General features: G+C 42.1%; 1 protein-coding gene across 12 annotated transcripts in view; it reads right to left on the reverse strand.

Annotated features, from left to right (window-relative positions):
* C13H9orf153 (chromosome 13 C9orf153 homolog) overlaps nucleotides 1-12,718 on the reverse strand; it is a 79,185-nt gene extending 66,467 nt beyond the window's left edge. For 7 of the 12 annotated variants that reach the window (XR_008509772.2, XM_054520143.2, XM_054520140.2 and 4 more), the window contains exon 1: nucleotides 12,538-12,718. The gene's annotated coding sequence lies outside the window, so the exon portion shown is untranslated. The remainder of the gene's footprint in view (nucleotides 1-12,537) is intronic. The other 5 variants (XM_054520139.2, XM_063714266.1, XR_008509774.2 and 2 more) reach the window with 4 other exon arrangements.
* Between the last annotated feature and the right edge of the window lie 3,337 nt (nucleotides 12,719-16,055).

Here is a 16,055-nt window from a genome sequence, read left to right on the forward strand (position 1 = left end):
GGAAGCCAAAGGGCAAAGTTTTGACTGAGTCTGGGATAACAGCGCCACTGTCGGGACATCTGGTAGGACCACACAGTGGGCCAGAGATGGCAATCCAGCCAAAACGCAGTCAGGGAACGGCACTGCTCTATATTTTTTGTATTTTCTGTAATTTTTGCTCCCTATGGCCAAGTATCAAATCTCAGGAGTGGATCAAAGCAGAACTCTATGGGGTACAGTGAATGCTGTCTGTCTTTTTGCTCTCTCTCTCTCTCTCGTTTTTCACCAGGCTGCCAGGCTGTCTTTTTCATCTTTTTATTGTGCACATTCCTCTACTTTATCTTCTAACCTTTCTATTTTGTTTTCATTCACTTAGCTTATAAGAGCTGTTTTTAGGCTGAGCGTGGTGGCTCACATCTGTAATCCCAACACTTTAGGAGGCTGAAGCGAGTGGATTGCTTGAGCCCTGGATTTTGAGACCAGCCTGGGTAACATGGCAAAAACCTATCTCTATAAAAAATACAAAACTTAGCCAGGCATAGTGGTGCACCTGTAGTCCCAGCTACATGTGAGGCTAAGGTGAGAGGATCCACTGAGCCCTGGAGACTGAGGCTGTAGTGAGCCATGATCATGCCTCTCCATGCCAGCCTGGACAACAGAGTGAGACCCTTTCTAAATAAATAAATAAGAAGAAGATTTAAAAAGAGCTATTTTTATCTGAAGTGTTCCTTTTCATGTGATTCATTCTTGTTTCATGGTGCAAAATTATCTTCTCTTATCCCTCAAAGATACACTGATTGTTCTTTTGAAGTTTTCTTCTGCCAACATAGTCTCTCTCTCTTTTTTGTCCCTGTTTGTTTTGGCCCCTACCTTCCATTATAAAGGCAGTCCTCTGATGGTCTGGAGATCATTGGTCATCTGCTCAGTAAGAGTGAAGTGCTAAAAAGCTGGCAGGAGGCTCTGCGCGCGTTGGTGGGACTCACAGACTTTGGGTGAACCCTTTGTGGGAAGGTCCCTTGATGTGATGAGCATGTTTAGGTTTTTCCTGAGCTGGTAGGATTCCCCAGAGATTTCCATTTGTCTGCACTGATGGTAGAGGTTGCACTTTATTTATTTATTTTTTCTACTTTTTTTTGTTTGTTTTTGTTTTTTTTGAGACTGAGTATCACTCTGTTGCCCAGGCTGGAGTGCAGTGGTGAGATCTCAGCTCACTGCAACCTCCATCTCTTGGGTTCAAGCGATTCTCCTGCCTCAGCCTCCAGAGTAGCTGGGATTACAGGCGCCTGCCACCACCCCCGGCTAATTTTTGTACTTTTAGTAGAGACTGGGTTTCACCATGTTGGCCAGGCTGGTCTCAAACTCCTGACCTCAGGTGATCTGCCTGTCTCGGCCTCCCAAAGTGCTGGGATTACAGGCATGAGCCGCCGTGCCCAGCCTGTTTTTTCTACTTTTATTTTAGCTTCAGAGAGTACGCGCGCAGGTTTTTTACTTGAGTTAATTGCATGTCACTGAGTTTTCTAAAGTGAGACCATTCGTACACAAAGGGTCTCATTTTTAGAGAATGTTGAATGCTGAGTTGGGGGCCTTGCATCTAGCACTTACACATTCACACAATTCCTTGTTTGTCTGTGGGTTTATTTATTGTTTTTTGGTATGATATTTACACCCCCTGCTGGGCCTGGCACTCCTCCAGTTGGGTGACCTGACCCTGTTTTAGTTTCTCTGTAGAAAAAAAAACCTTTAGATTTCCACCAGGTGGAAGCAGGGGCATTTACCTAGAGTCATGAAATGTGGGCGGGCACTAGGTCCACCTTCTTATCAAGGACCTTCTCTTAGCCCACCTTCCCCATCACCCCAGTTCCAGTGGCTCCTCGTGTTGCCTGTAGCAGAGTTGTTGGAAGATTCTGAGGTGCAATCTCATCTGGTTCCCAGCTTTCTCAAGTCTGCCATGCCAGTAATGCCACAGCCATCTGCCTGCCAGCTTCCAAAATGTTATTGCTGTTAGCATCTTTATTTTATGTGACGTCTTTAAAAAGCAAATTCTGGTGTCGAAGTTTGGTCCAGGTTTCAATAAGTATAAAATTATTTACAGATTTCAATCCATCATCTTAACTTACAAATTCATTAGCCTCATTCTTTACTCCTTTCTGTCTGTGGCAGGATGGAAATGCAGGGTCCACATTTGATTGTGTGTTCAGTTTTCACAGTGTCTTCTAAAACTAAATCACAACGAAGAAAGGGCTCCCTGGGAGTAAGACAGAGTGTGGACAGCCATTCAGAGACTGTTCCTTTCTTTTTAGAGCAGGAGCCTTCCTTCCTGTTCCCTTCCAGATGTTCCTTTGGTAGGAGAATTTGGGCATCTGTTTCAGCCTACAAACCATCTCCCACAGTAACTGGTGACAAAGAGAACAAAGCATTGTTGTGTCTTTCTTCTTCGTGTGTATATACAATATGCATCAAAAGCAGTAAACTAGCTCACATTTGCTATTGTAGATGCTTTGTCACATTGTATATTGTCAAACGGTAGAGGCCAAAGGAAAACGTCTCCCGTCTTTTTTTTTTTTTTTTTTTTTTTTGAGACAGGGTCTTAATCTGTCACCCAGGTTGGAGGGCAGTGGCGCGATTTTGGCTCACTGCAACCTCCATCTCCCGAGTTCAAGCAATTCTTCTGCCTTAGCCTCCTGAGTAGCTGGGATTACAAGTGTGCACCACCACACTCGACTTATTTTTCTTTATAGTAAAGATAGGGTTTCACCGTGTTGGCCAGGCTGGTCTTGAACTCCTGACTTCAAGCAATCTGCCTGCCTCAGCTTCCCACAGTGCTGGGATTACAGGCATGAGCCACTGCACTTGGCAAACTTCCCCTTTGCTCTCTGAAGTTAAGCTGAAAAATCAACTGACAAAAGGCAGATTGATAGGAGAAATGGCATAGAAATTTACTAGAGTACATAGGGGGAAAATCACAGTGATTACCCTACCACTCAATGGGGTACAGATGGTTATATGTTCGTCTTCTTGGGGGCAAGGGTGATGGAGCAGTGTGGATTATTTTATGGGGACAGTAAAAGATTTGAGAGGGCAGAATTCTATGGGCTTGAAGAATGTACAATGGCCTGGGACAGAGTCTGTTGGACACACAGAGCAGACAATGGTTTCTGACAAAAGTCTAAGTGTGTTGACAGACTTTAATGTTTTTTTCTTTTTAAACTTTGTTTTTCTTTTGCTCTTGAGAGACAGTCTTTCTTCATGTGACATGAGTTCAGTTAATGAAAACTCAGGGACAGGATTTGGAGGTAATTGTTTTCTTTGGCAAATCTGGACTCCAGGCAGGTAAGGGAACTTCAGAGAACAACTTTAGCCTGTGCTTTGGGGGTCATACAGAATTGAGAGACAGCACATGGGAAAGGTCACAGAAGCCTTGAGTTTTCTTCCATTCAGCATGTCAAAGGGCCATATTTTGGGGTATTGGTTTCTGAGCCCCAACAGTACCATGTTTATACAATAAGATCTTTGATAAAGCTGTTTGGCCAATAGCTCATTGTATTTTTCTCTAAGTAGAACATACATGATTAACTCTGTAGCCAGGTTTATGATTCTTTACAGTAATGTAATATTCATCTGTTTGTGTTTCAATAAGTAAGACATTTGAATAATGTGTTGGACATTTTTATCTTTATTTTATTTAGCAATGAAATCAGTTTTGTCCTAGAAGGTAATTCTTTGTTGTTTTTGTTACGGAGAAACTCTGCTGGTTTATTAGAATGTTACTGTGTTTGTTTATTTAATCAATCAGAAGTTTCAGTGGTATTGTAGGAACAAAGGGAAAGCTTCTCCTTTACCCTCAGAAGGGTAGTTGAAAACGAATTGTGAAAAAGGCATACAAATTTTTAATCTTCCTTTTTTATTAAAAGACAGAGTCTTGCTATTTTGCCCAGGGTGGAGTGAAGTGGCTCTTCACAGATGCAGTCATAGCTCATAGCAGCCTCAAACTCCTGGGCTCAGGCAATCCTCCTGCCTCACCCTACCAAATAGCTGAGACTACAGGTGTGAGCCACTGCAGCTGGCCAAATGTTTAATAATAATTGTTTTTTAGAACATGTTTACTTGGAAAAGTTTTCTCAAACCTTTTTGGTAATAAAAACTCCTAGAGTTTTGCTAAGCTAAATTAAATAATGGATATTCATTAACTATCTAGATGATATCCAAATATGATATAATGCCGAGACATTAATGATTAAATATGAGTTTAATCTCCTATACTTTTGGCTTCCTATTTTAGAGAAATAAAACTTATTTAGATCTGTTAGTAAATATGTCCTGTTTCACATTGAAAAACTGTTTCATTAGAAAGTCTATGTTTCTAAAAATAATAAAATGTGTATCATAAATTGTAGTATGTGACTAACAGTTAAAATTGCTTACTTTCTAGGTTTTTCACTGAAAATTAGGGTTTCTAAGAGTTAACTTTGTAATTAATATATATATAAACTAAAACCACCAAGTATAAGATAAACAATTTTGTATGCAAAGTGTAATAAGAAAAGTAGAATGTGGTTTTGGGAAAAAATTATACAACATCACGAGAATATGGTTTTTGTTATAGGGAATATAATTTTGTCAGTTTAGAGGTTTTGAAAGTTTTTTTTTAATTTAAGGAGTAAAAAATAGATAAACCTAAATGGAAATAAAAAATTGGAGAAAGAAAGAATAAAAAAATTGTAAGAGGTTATAAAAAGTTTATGGAAACCTTATCACGTGTGGTCAAAACTGATTACAATTGAATGGATCTGTTTATCAGGTTTTATTAAAGTTAGTTTTAGCATTAATAATACACTGATGCAAAGGTAAAATTCGTTTTCCTCTTTTAAACAAGATTTCCAGGTAGTATTAACAAGAGATAGTAAAAGGTTTTTCTTTAGCTTTTGGGTAAACTACACACACACACGAGACAGAGAGAGAGAGAGAGAGAGAGAAGAGGGGGAGAAGAGAGAAGACGAGACAGATTCTTAGACAGATTCTGTTGGTCTCATGCTGTCGTTATTTGGTCTTTTTTGTTGTTTTGTTTTGAGATGGAGTCTCACTCTGTTGCCCAGGCTGTGGTGCAGTGGCACCACCTTGGCTCACTGCAACCTCTGCCTCCTGGGTTCAAGTGATCCTCCTGCCTCAGCTTTCCAAGTAGCTGGGATTACAAGTGTGTGCCACCACAACCAGCTAATTTTTGTATTTTTGGTAGAGATGGGGTTTCACCATGTTGGCCAGCTGGTCTCAAACTCCTGACCTCAAATGATCTGCCTGCCTCAGCCTCCCAAATTGCTGGGATTACAAGTGTGAGCCCCCACACCTGGCCCTTTATTTGGCCTTTTGATTGTTTGGAAAATTGAGTCTCCTCTCCACCAAAAAGTAAAGATTTTTGCTTTTTGAAATCTTTAAATTATCACTTTGGCTAGACAAATGACTTATTTTACAGTGACCTGTTATCCTATTCTGATCAAGTGTTTTAAACCTTTGATATTTGACAAACTTCCCTAAAACAAATTTTAAATTCTAAACTCAATCTTCTTGACCTCAAATGAACTTTTTTACTATTGGGGCCCCTGGAAGTCCAAGATTGATATATTAGGCTTAATTGGTGTGTAAAAATCATTCAGGAAGCATTATCAAATAAGAAATGGTGTTTAACAGGTTTTAGTTATGTTTGTATAAATGTGTTGTTACTAATATTTGTCCCCAAATTGTATGAGATGCCTAAAATTCAGATATGTGTTGGTAAGTACTCTTGAGTACAGGTTCCTGATAACTTTAGAGATCCTACCATTGGATTCGGTAAAAACTTCCAGAATTCTAAATACAAATCTTACAGATTCATGAAGATTGCTAACCCAACATCAAGCAAAATAAAAGTTAATTACCTGGAGCTGAACTGATAGAAAACTGAAATGCTTTTCTATGACTTTTTGTTTGAAACATTGCTGATGCTTTTTAGGTTTTGTTTTCCAGAGTTAAGAAAACTTTTTTTTTTTTAAGCTATTGGGTAAAGTACACTTTTGTGAGAAAAACTGAAACATTTACCTTTCTCTCCACCTGATTTCTTCAAAATTTGGAAACTATTTGTGAGTATCCTTAATTTATGGCATTACAGTTATTTGCAAAAATTCAATAAGAACCCATTTTCTTTTGTAATGGACATAATTGAATACACTGGTTATTTTACCAAGACTTTCACTGGAATGACGTAGTTTTGGATATGAGCAGACTGCTTTGAGGAATCAAGGTTGAATTTATGTAGCTGATAAAAAGCCCTTTGGAAAGACTGGCCTGGTATCTTGTCTACAGTTTCTTTACAAGGTTCCTGAACTTGCAATAAGTAAAGAATGTTACTTTCTGACAGGTCCAAGAAACTCAAAATATTTTGGGGACTTCTAGAAGAGAGGAATTAACCCAAATCATACAGGTATTACAGGCACAGTTTGATGGTGAATCACTGGCTAAGGTTCCTAGTTTCAAGAGGCTTTTAAAAGACTAATTTGAAATTCTTTATGAAAAAGCCCCAGAAAAGCCAACTTTAAAAGAGCCCATATAACCAACCAATCAATCATTATTCTTGCTACACTTTTTTGTTTTTTAAAGACATGGGATCCTGCTCTGTGTCACTCTGCCTGGAGTGCAGTGGCACGATCATGGCTCACTGAAGCCTTAAACTCTTGTGCTCAAGAGATCTTCCCACTTCAGCCTCTCAAGTATTGGGATTATAGTACCAAGCCACAGTGCCCAGCTCTTGCTTCACTTTATGCAATAAATCAGCAAGTATAATAAGACTACAATTTGGCCAGGTGTGGTGGCTCATGCCTGTAATCCCAGCCCTTTGGGGGGCCAAGGCGGGTAGATCATGAGGTTAGGAGATAAAGACCATCCTGTCTAACATGATGAAACCCTGTCTTTACTAAAAATACAAAAAGTTAGCTGGGCATAACGGCATGTGTCTGTAGTCCCAGCTACTCGTGAGGCTGAGGCAGGAGAAAGGCGTGAACCTGGGAGGAGGAGGTTGCAGTGAGCCGAGATCGTGCCATTGCACTCCAGCCTGGGAGGCAGAGCGAGACTCCATTTCGAAAAAAAAAAAAGACTGCAACTTATTTTGCAAATAAATTGGTCCTACTATATTTTAACCTTGGTAGAAATGGGGAACTGCAGAGAGAAAAATTATGTTTCAGAAGAAAACTGTAGTATACTTGTTAGATTCTTACCTTGTCCATTGTTTTTGCATTTTGATTATTTGCCTCCGGTTTGGACTGAATGCTGAATTCTTTGCTGGCAACAAGTCTCCAAAGTAATATTTTCAGATTTTTATCTCATTTTGCTGACTTGGAATTATTAGAAATTAAAACTCTTCTCTTCTTAGAGCTCTGCAAACTTATGCTAAACAATCTGCTATAAACTTTGAGAAAAATCACCACAGCAACTTATATATAAACAGTCTTCATGTCTGCTGCTGTGTAAACTACTCAGAAAGTTTGCTTGAACACCTGACTTGAACTATAAACCAGAAAAATCTGTCAGATTGCTACTGCAATCTGATGATACTTGAGAAACTCTAGAACAACTAGTTTATAGATAGACCACTCCAGACATTAATCTTTGTTTTTCTTCTGTTTCCATAGAAATGCCTCTTATTAAAGATCTGTTTACCTGCATTGTATAGAGAGGCCTAGCCCATCTGCAATGCCGTCTTCTGAAATGGGAGAAAATGGTTTAACTGAACTGATCTATTCTCAGAACTAAGAGACTTGACCAGGCACAGTGGCTCACACCTGTAATCCTAGCATCCTAGCACTTTGGAAGGCCAACATGGGTGGATCATCTGAGGCCAGGAGTTTGAGACCAGCCAGCCAGCCTGGCAAACATGGTGAAACCCCGTCTCTTCCAAAAATACAAAAATTAGCTGGGTGTGGTGATGCATGCCTGTAGTCCCAGCTACTGAGGAGGCTTAGGTGGGAGGATGGCTTGAACCCAGGAGGTGGAGGTTGCAGTGAGCCAAGATCACACCACTGCACTCCAGCCTGACAGAGTGAGACGCTGTCTCAGAAAAAAAAAAAAAGAAAACAAAAAAGAAATGAGACTAATTCAAGAATATATGGACAATATATTTAAATTTGCTCTTTTGCTTGTCCCAAATTTTTCCCACTCCTTTGCCTATCTCTATCTAACAACTTCTAACCCAAATCTCTCCAAAGCCATCATAACACGGATTTTAATATGTGAAAGTTTTTTAAAGTTTCAAAGTAGGACTGACAGAAATAAAAATATTTTACCCCCAAAATATCCTTCTTTGATATATTTTGAGGTGTCTGTTCAGAGAGCCAGCAAACAGAAGTAGCCCTGCAAAGTTGTCTTTCGTGGGGAGATTTGCATCATACAGAATCTGCCTTGATGCAGCCTGGCTTCTTCTGAGCCTTCCCTTGTTTGATGTAGGAAAGATTAACTGAGAGTTTGACACCTTTGAAGGTGGGAAACATTTACCATCTATTCTTTCTGAAGGCTGCTACCTGTGAGGTTTCATCTACATAGCAAGACCACCTTTGCTAGCCAGGCCTCCTCTTCTCTCCCTGCCATAACCTGTCATGCACCATAACCTCATTTACCACCACAATTTGTTTTGGGCCATTCGCTGAGCTCCCATTCTCTTGGTAACCTCAAGATGGTATGTAAGCTTCTGTACCCCACTGGGCATTTGGAGCAATCATTCTGTGGTTCTTTCCTATGTGCACATACATAAATTCGTATGCCTTTTCTCCAATGAATCTGCCTTTTGTGAGTTATTTTTTTCAGCAAGCCTTCTGAGGGCAAAAAGGCCATTTTTCCCTTGGCTCCTACAGGGGTGTTGTTTTCTGAGCCATAATAAGCTCATCTGGCCAGGTCTTATACTTTGCTCAGGGGACTTGGGGAAGGAGAACTTTGATTTAATCTAACACGTTTTTCAGATGTTCATTGTGGCATTTCTTACTCACTTTCACTTTTCAGCTGCCTCTGTAAAATCATCACAAGTGCAGCTTTGCTTGACGCAGTGAGTCCTGGTTGCCATTCTACATCATTCTAGAATCATGAGTGCAATATGCATTCATAGATGATTCTGATGCATGAAATATCCACTACTGTCTTCTCACTTCTTACTTTCACTCTTCAGCTGCTTGTGTAAGATCATCATACCTGCAGATTTGCTTGGCCCAGTGAGTCCTGGTTGCCATCCTACATCATTCTGGAATCGTGAGCACTATGTGTGTTCACAGATGATTCTGATGTGTGGAATATCCACTACTGTCACCATCATTATTTTAGGTTTCAATGAATACCTTTGAGCCACTGATTCAATCTAATATAACCCAATAGCAATGATAAAGATTGTAGACTTACTAAACAGAAATAAGCAAATGTTGTGAAAAATATATTAACCAGAATGAACTATATCCTGCTAATTGAATGTTATTTAAGAACATTTGATTAATGTCATCTTCGTGGAAAATGCTCAACATTTAAATATGCAGGAGCTATTAGGAACAAAATGAGATTTCTGGGAAATCATTACTATGTTATTTTCAATTTATGAAGTGTGACTACAACTGTTTCATTTGGGAAAGGAAAGTAGCTCAGAGCAGTCGGAAGAATCTGAGGAATGCAAAATTTATCAGAGAGACAGGAGAGTCTCATTAACCCTATGTCCACGGTTAATTGTTTAAAGGCATTTTGTATTTTTCTTCTATTGCCTGTAGTTTCCAGACTAGCTGATACATTACCTAAAATGCTATGAGTTGCACAATGTGACCCTCACCCATATCTTCATTTTTTTGGAATTTGTGATCCAAAGAACAACGCATAGCCAGTCAATAGCTTATACTATTTTGAGTGAGTCACTGTGGCATGCACCTGTAATCCCAGCTACACGGGAGGCTGAGGTGATAGATCACTTGAGTACAGGAGTTCAAGACCAGCCTGGGCAACACAGGGGGAAACCTTGTCTCAAGAAGAAGAAGAAGAAAAAAGAAGCTTACGGTATTTTAATGAACCAACGTAAATACTTGGTAAACAACTTTAGAACTACCCCCTTTTTCCCTTTAAAAACCCACTTACAATTGCTGATTGGAGCATATATTCTGGGCAACTTGAATCAATGTCCCCAGGGTTGCAGTCCTCAAACTTGGCTCAAATAAGCTCTCTACTTATATTGATTTTGCCTCTGCTTCTTCCTTTAGGCCAACAGATTGCTTTTTCTTCTGAAACCCCAAAGCACCTGTGGCTCACTGCAGCGATTACTGGGTTCCATGCTTTGGGAGTGCTAGTCTGAGTGAGAAGACTCCTTGGGAAGGAGATGAGAGCCCATAGGAACCTGAAGATTCCCCTGCAGAACAGCAGGCCTTTTAAACTCCTCCCTCCTGGCTTTCACTTGTAATCAGCTGGAGGCTCCATCAAGCCAAACAAGACAACATCTGCCCCTTTTTCAGTTCTCTCAGCTGTCACTTTTCATCTAGACTTCATTAGCTCCTGCCTGGTCTTTCGCCAAAATGCCTAATGGACTTTCCTGGCTGATTTCCTTGATCCTTTACCCGTGAGTCTGGCTGTCTTCCCAGGGGAGCTGCTTGTCTGGCATGGCAGCTGGCACAGAGTAGGCACTCAGTAATTTTAGGCCTTCTGCTTTAGTTGTCAGAGGGTGAATTGACAACACGATTGATTGACAGGGAATACAATTTGCTACTGCTGATATAACCATCAGAACTGAAAATATGACAATCAGACTTAGCTCCTCAAAGAGAGGGGAAGTCTGTGGTCTTGGCCAGGAACAGATCAGTTGAGTGAATTTATATACCAACACAATGGATGACAAAGGTGACAGTGTCCTGTCATGATGGCTTCAGGGAATGAGTGGTGTGGGCAGCTCAAACAACCCATCTGGTGCTAACGTGGAGTGGGAGAGAGCTCATCAATCTTGAGCAGATATTAGACGCGGAGGCCAGATTGCTTTCTTGTGTGGGTTTTACAGCTGTGCACACTCAACTATTAAGGACAACCTTTATTACTAAAATTTTTGTAGGATGGGTGCGGTGGCTCACACCCATAATCCCAGCACTTTGGGAGGCCAAGGGGAGCAGATCATGGGGTCAGGAGATCAAGACCATCCTGGCTAACACGGTGAAACCCTGTCTCTACTAACAATACAAAAATTAGCTGGGCATGGTGGTGGGCGCCGGTAGTCCCAGCTACTCGGGAGGCTGAGGCAGGAGAATCACTTGAACCCGGGAGGCGGAGGTTGCAGTGAGCCGAGATTGCGCCATTGCACTCCAGCCTGGGCGACAGAGTGAGACTTTGTCTCAAAAAAAAAAAAAAGGAAAAATTAATTTGTCATAGAGGATGAAACTCTTAATCCTTCCTTTGAAGTAATTACTTTTAGAGAGCTTGTTTGGAGGTTCTAGCAGGGGAGTGCAGCTACTCATATACCCTTGACCAAAGAACGGCCCTCCTCTGTTGGGGAAGGTCGTCCGCAGCGTCTGGAAGGACGCATGTGGAGTGATGAGGGAGGAAGGAGACGCCCACCTAGCCAGCCAAATCAGACAAATTAACCCTGGCCATCAGTGGGGTGACAGATGTTGCAGCCAGATCACCCTCACATCAGGAAATAATTGCTTTTAAAACGCAATATTTGAAAACCTGAATTTTCTTGGGTAAGCAACTATTATATTGCTAATTTAACGAAAGACTTTAAAAAAATTAATATACTTAAACTTTAGAGCTATTTTAGAATTGGTTAGAAAGTACAATATTCCCACAACCCCCCTTCCCTGCACCATACACACAGCTTCCCCTTTTTTTTTTCACTACTTATGTTTGTGTGGTATGTTTGTTACACTTGATGAGCCGATATCAATGCATGGTTACTAACTAAAGCCTATACTCCACAGTTTACATTATGGTCCATTCTTGGTGTTGTGCATTCTATGAGATTTCACAATGTGCAATCACATATATCCACTTTGATAGTATCATACAGAGCAGCGATTTTTTTTTTTTTCTTTGAGATAGGCTCTCACTCTATCACCCCAGCTGGAGTGCAGTGGTGTGAACACAGGTCACTGCAGCCTCAACCTCCCAGGCTCAGGTGATCCTCCCATCAGCCTCCCAAGTGGCAGAGGAAAAAGAAAGGACACTGGGTGTGAGGGAAGGGTGCAAAGTCAGGACCAAGCATCCATGGGAACACGGGGGAGGATGAAGGCACTGAGGCTGGGGAGAGAGGGCAGGGCTATCAGTGTTGAAGGCTGGAAGGGATGAGGGAGTCTGCAGGCTTGGCACGATCAACTGGTTCCAGCTTCTGTGACCTGCCTGGAGGAAGATGAAACAGGCTCCTCATCCTTATTGGTAAAGATAAACCCAAATCCCATCTCACCTCCCAGCTCTGATCTTCCCGCCCTAGCCACTGCCCACCTCACTCTGTCTCTCCTTGCCAAGCCTAGACTGGCTTAGCTTTCACTGCTCTGCGGTCTCACAGTGCCCCGTGGCTATGGCTGTAGCTGCACTTACCACTTGTTTTACAGTTGTCTCTTCACATGGTCATATCTGTCTTGAGTCTCTGCACTCCCAGGGCAGAGGCTGAGTCTCATTCATCCAGCAGCCCCAAGGCCCAGCCCCACTCCTAGCATGTGTCATTGCTTAGTGTTAAGTGACTGTCCATTGTGACATGTGCACATCCTCAAGGTCACATAAACAGCTATATGATTTCAAGTGATGGGGAATTATCTTGTTGCTTGGTGGGGGGGTGGGAGATGATGGAGGATGATGGAAAAGCATTTTTAAAGAGTGAACATTGAGTAGCTGAGTGGCTACTTTTTTTTCTGCCTCAGCTTGTGGCTGGGACCCCAGGCACACGCCGGGCTAATTTATGTATTTTTCTGTAGAGATGGGGTTTTGCCATGTTGCCCAGGCTGGCGTGAATATAATTTTTTTTTTTTTTTTTTTTTTTTGAGACGGAGTCTCGCTCTGTTGCCCAGGCTGGAGTGCAGTGGCGCGATCTCAGCTCACTGCAAGCTCTGCCTCCCGGGTTCACGCCATTCTCCTGCTTCAGCCTCTTGAGTAGCTGGGACTACAGGCGCCGTGAATGTAATTTCTAATCAGTCAAGTTTTTCCTTCTATAGACATGGGTAAAGTGCAAATAAGAAATTGAGAGAGATAATAGGAGGTAGAGCTATGCTCTTTGCACCTGGCCAGATACGGGGAGAAGTGGACCGGGGGCTACCTGGCTGTGCAAATTCTCTCCATGAGCCATGCAGCTGTGCTCCAGACTCCGTCCCCACCCATGGGAGGTCCTTGTGGCAATCACTGAAAATTTTCCTGAAACAGCCATTTCCCCAGAATGCAATCTACTGGGTATTTAAATAGTCTGATTGAGTTAATAACTCGTGAACACTGTGGCAACATATCCATAACATGAAGCTTACTGTGTTAACCCGTTTTAGGTACACAGTTCCGTGGCATTCAGTACATTCACATTGTGCCACCTGCACTGCCTTCCATCTCCAGAGCTTTTTCATCTTTTCCAACTGACTCTGTGTCCATGAAATTAATTTCTCACCCCCTGTCCCCTGTCAATGGACACCTGGGTTGTTCCTACCTTTTGGCTATTGTGAATAATGCTGTTATGAACATGGATGTACAAGAAAGTTAATAATTTTAAGCAGAATTTAATAAATACAGAAGATTCTTCCAATGAGAAAATATTTCAAAAGCCTGCCATTCAAAGGTGGTCTGCAGAGCTACAGCACTGGCTTCACTTGGGCCTTTGCTACGAATGCAGAATCTCAGGCTCTGCCCTGGACCTTTGTTATAGAATCTACTTTTTTTTTTTTTTTTTTTGAGACAGAGTTTTACTCCGTCACTCAGGCTGGAATGCAGTGGCGCCATCTCATGTCACTGCAACCTCCCCACCTCCCAGGTTCAAGTGATTCTCCTGCCTCAGCCTCCTGCGTAGCTGGGACTACAGGCGCCCACCACCATGCCTGGCTAATTTTTGTGTATTTTTAGTAGAGACGGGGTTTCACCATGTTGGCCAGGCTGGTCTAGAACTCCTGACCTCAAGTGATCCACTCGCCTTAGCCTCCCAAAGTGCTGGATTACAGGCGTGAGCTACCTACTGCGCCCGACCAAGAATCTGCTTTTTAATAAGACCCCCGGGTGACTTATTTGTACCTTAAAGTTTGAGGACTGCTTCAAGACATAGAATCCATGGAGAACAATAAACGAGTACTTCATTTTTTATTCTTTTTTTTGAGACAGGGTCTCGCTCTGTCATCCAGGCTGGATGGAGTGCAGTAGTACAATCTTGGCTCACTGCAACCTCTACCTCCTGGGCTCAAGTGATCCTCTCACCTCGGTCTCCCGAGTAACTGGGACTACAACCATGTACCACCACGACCGGCTAATTTTTGTATTTTTTGTAGAGACGGCATTTTGCCACATTGCCTAGGCTGGTCTTGAACTCCAGGGCTCAGGTGATCTGCCCACTTTTGCCTCCCAAAGTGCTGGGATTACAGGCTTGAGCCAACACACCTGGCCCAATAAATGGGCACTTCATCATGAAAAGTTTGGTAATCACTAGCTGGTGGAAGTAAAAGCAGTAACCCACCAAGGCTGTCAAAGTAGGCTAGTTTTAAGCTGAGTACCGCTGGTACAGAGCCCTTGCGCCGCTCAAGGTTGGCGTGAAATGAAGCCTTCCCTGAACACTGCACAGCAGCAAGGGAGGAAGGGGGTCCACAGTGATGTAACAACCACATGGCTCTGTATTTCAATAGAGGCTGAGGCTAGGGTGCACCTCCCTCTCTCCTACCTCTCTTGTCTGACGAGACCCACCTGGGACCAGGAGACTGAGTTCCTACTGGGAAATGAGCTTTTCAAAACAGCTCCTCGATTAAGGCAGGTTTCTCTATAGTTAATCAGCTACTAAGAGAATGAAATTTCTCTGAATGTTTATATTTGAAATTAATTTATAGTTCTTTTCAAAGAAGTTACTGTGGTCATTTATTGGAAGGAAATACAGCAAATTTCCCCCAGATTTGAATACGGGACAATAACTCCCTAATTGTGTTGAAACTCTTTCCCTAAGCTCTTGCTTTGATTGATAATCCATGAACATATTATCCCTTTTTGCACAAGAAAATGGCTAAAAGGGACGAGAACTACAACGTATGAAACGTCTACCCTTAGCAGGATGCCATTTATGTGTAGTTAGCTCATCACATCCTCCCAAATTCTGAGATTGTTCTACAGGTTACATGGCTACAAAATGACAGGAACCATGATTCAAATCCAGGCATATCTCAACCCAAACCTACACCTTTCCAGGCCAGCCTCCCAGCCTGCACTGAGCTCAGGTGAGCTGTATTTGGGTTTATTTTGGGTCGATGCTGTGTCTGGCCCATGTCACGTCTGCTCTAAGGCTCAAATGAGATACTGATGTTGCTTACAGCTCAGCTTAATACAGGCTTTTCCATTTCCTGATTTCTCAGGTATCAAAACATGCCAAGAAAGGCCATTTTTTTTTTGAGGTATTTCCTGCTGAGTGAAACCTAGGAAATACTGGAAATCTTAGGGACATCTGATCTTGTAGGGATTGTTCCCAACCCTTTCCTGTTTGAGAAAAAAAATCATTCTGGTGGGTCCGGTGACAGAGGGCTGGGAGGCGCCCTGCAACAATGAAGCACAGCAGGCCTCTGTCCTCATGGCCTGATTCATTCAATTTAGCATCCTGATGTGGAAGAGTGGGCTTGTAACTGATCATGAAAAGCCTGAGATTTGCTGCTATGCGACAGATCTGCTGGCCTACACATCACCCAGTGACACTACCAAATCGCCTAACACAATGACCAGTGTTTGTGAGTAGAATGTGGACGAATGTGGTGCAACAGACAGAACCTTCCTGGTGAGGGCTAAGGCTTGCATGACATGGTGTGACATGGCTGTAGGATGGAGTCATTTTGCAAAAATAATTCTGACCTGCCCGATGCTAAATGAACATTAAAGAAGCAATTGTGTTCCTGTCTCCAAGA

This window comes from Pongo abelii, chromosome 13 (assembly GCF_028885655.2).
Source record: "Pongo abelii isolate AG06213 chromosome 13, NHGRI_mPonAbe1-v2.0_pri, whole genome shotgun sequence".
Classification (NCBI taxonomy): domain Eukaryota; kingdom Metazoa; phylum Chordata; class Mammalia; order Primates; family Hominidae; genus Pongo; species Pongo abelii.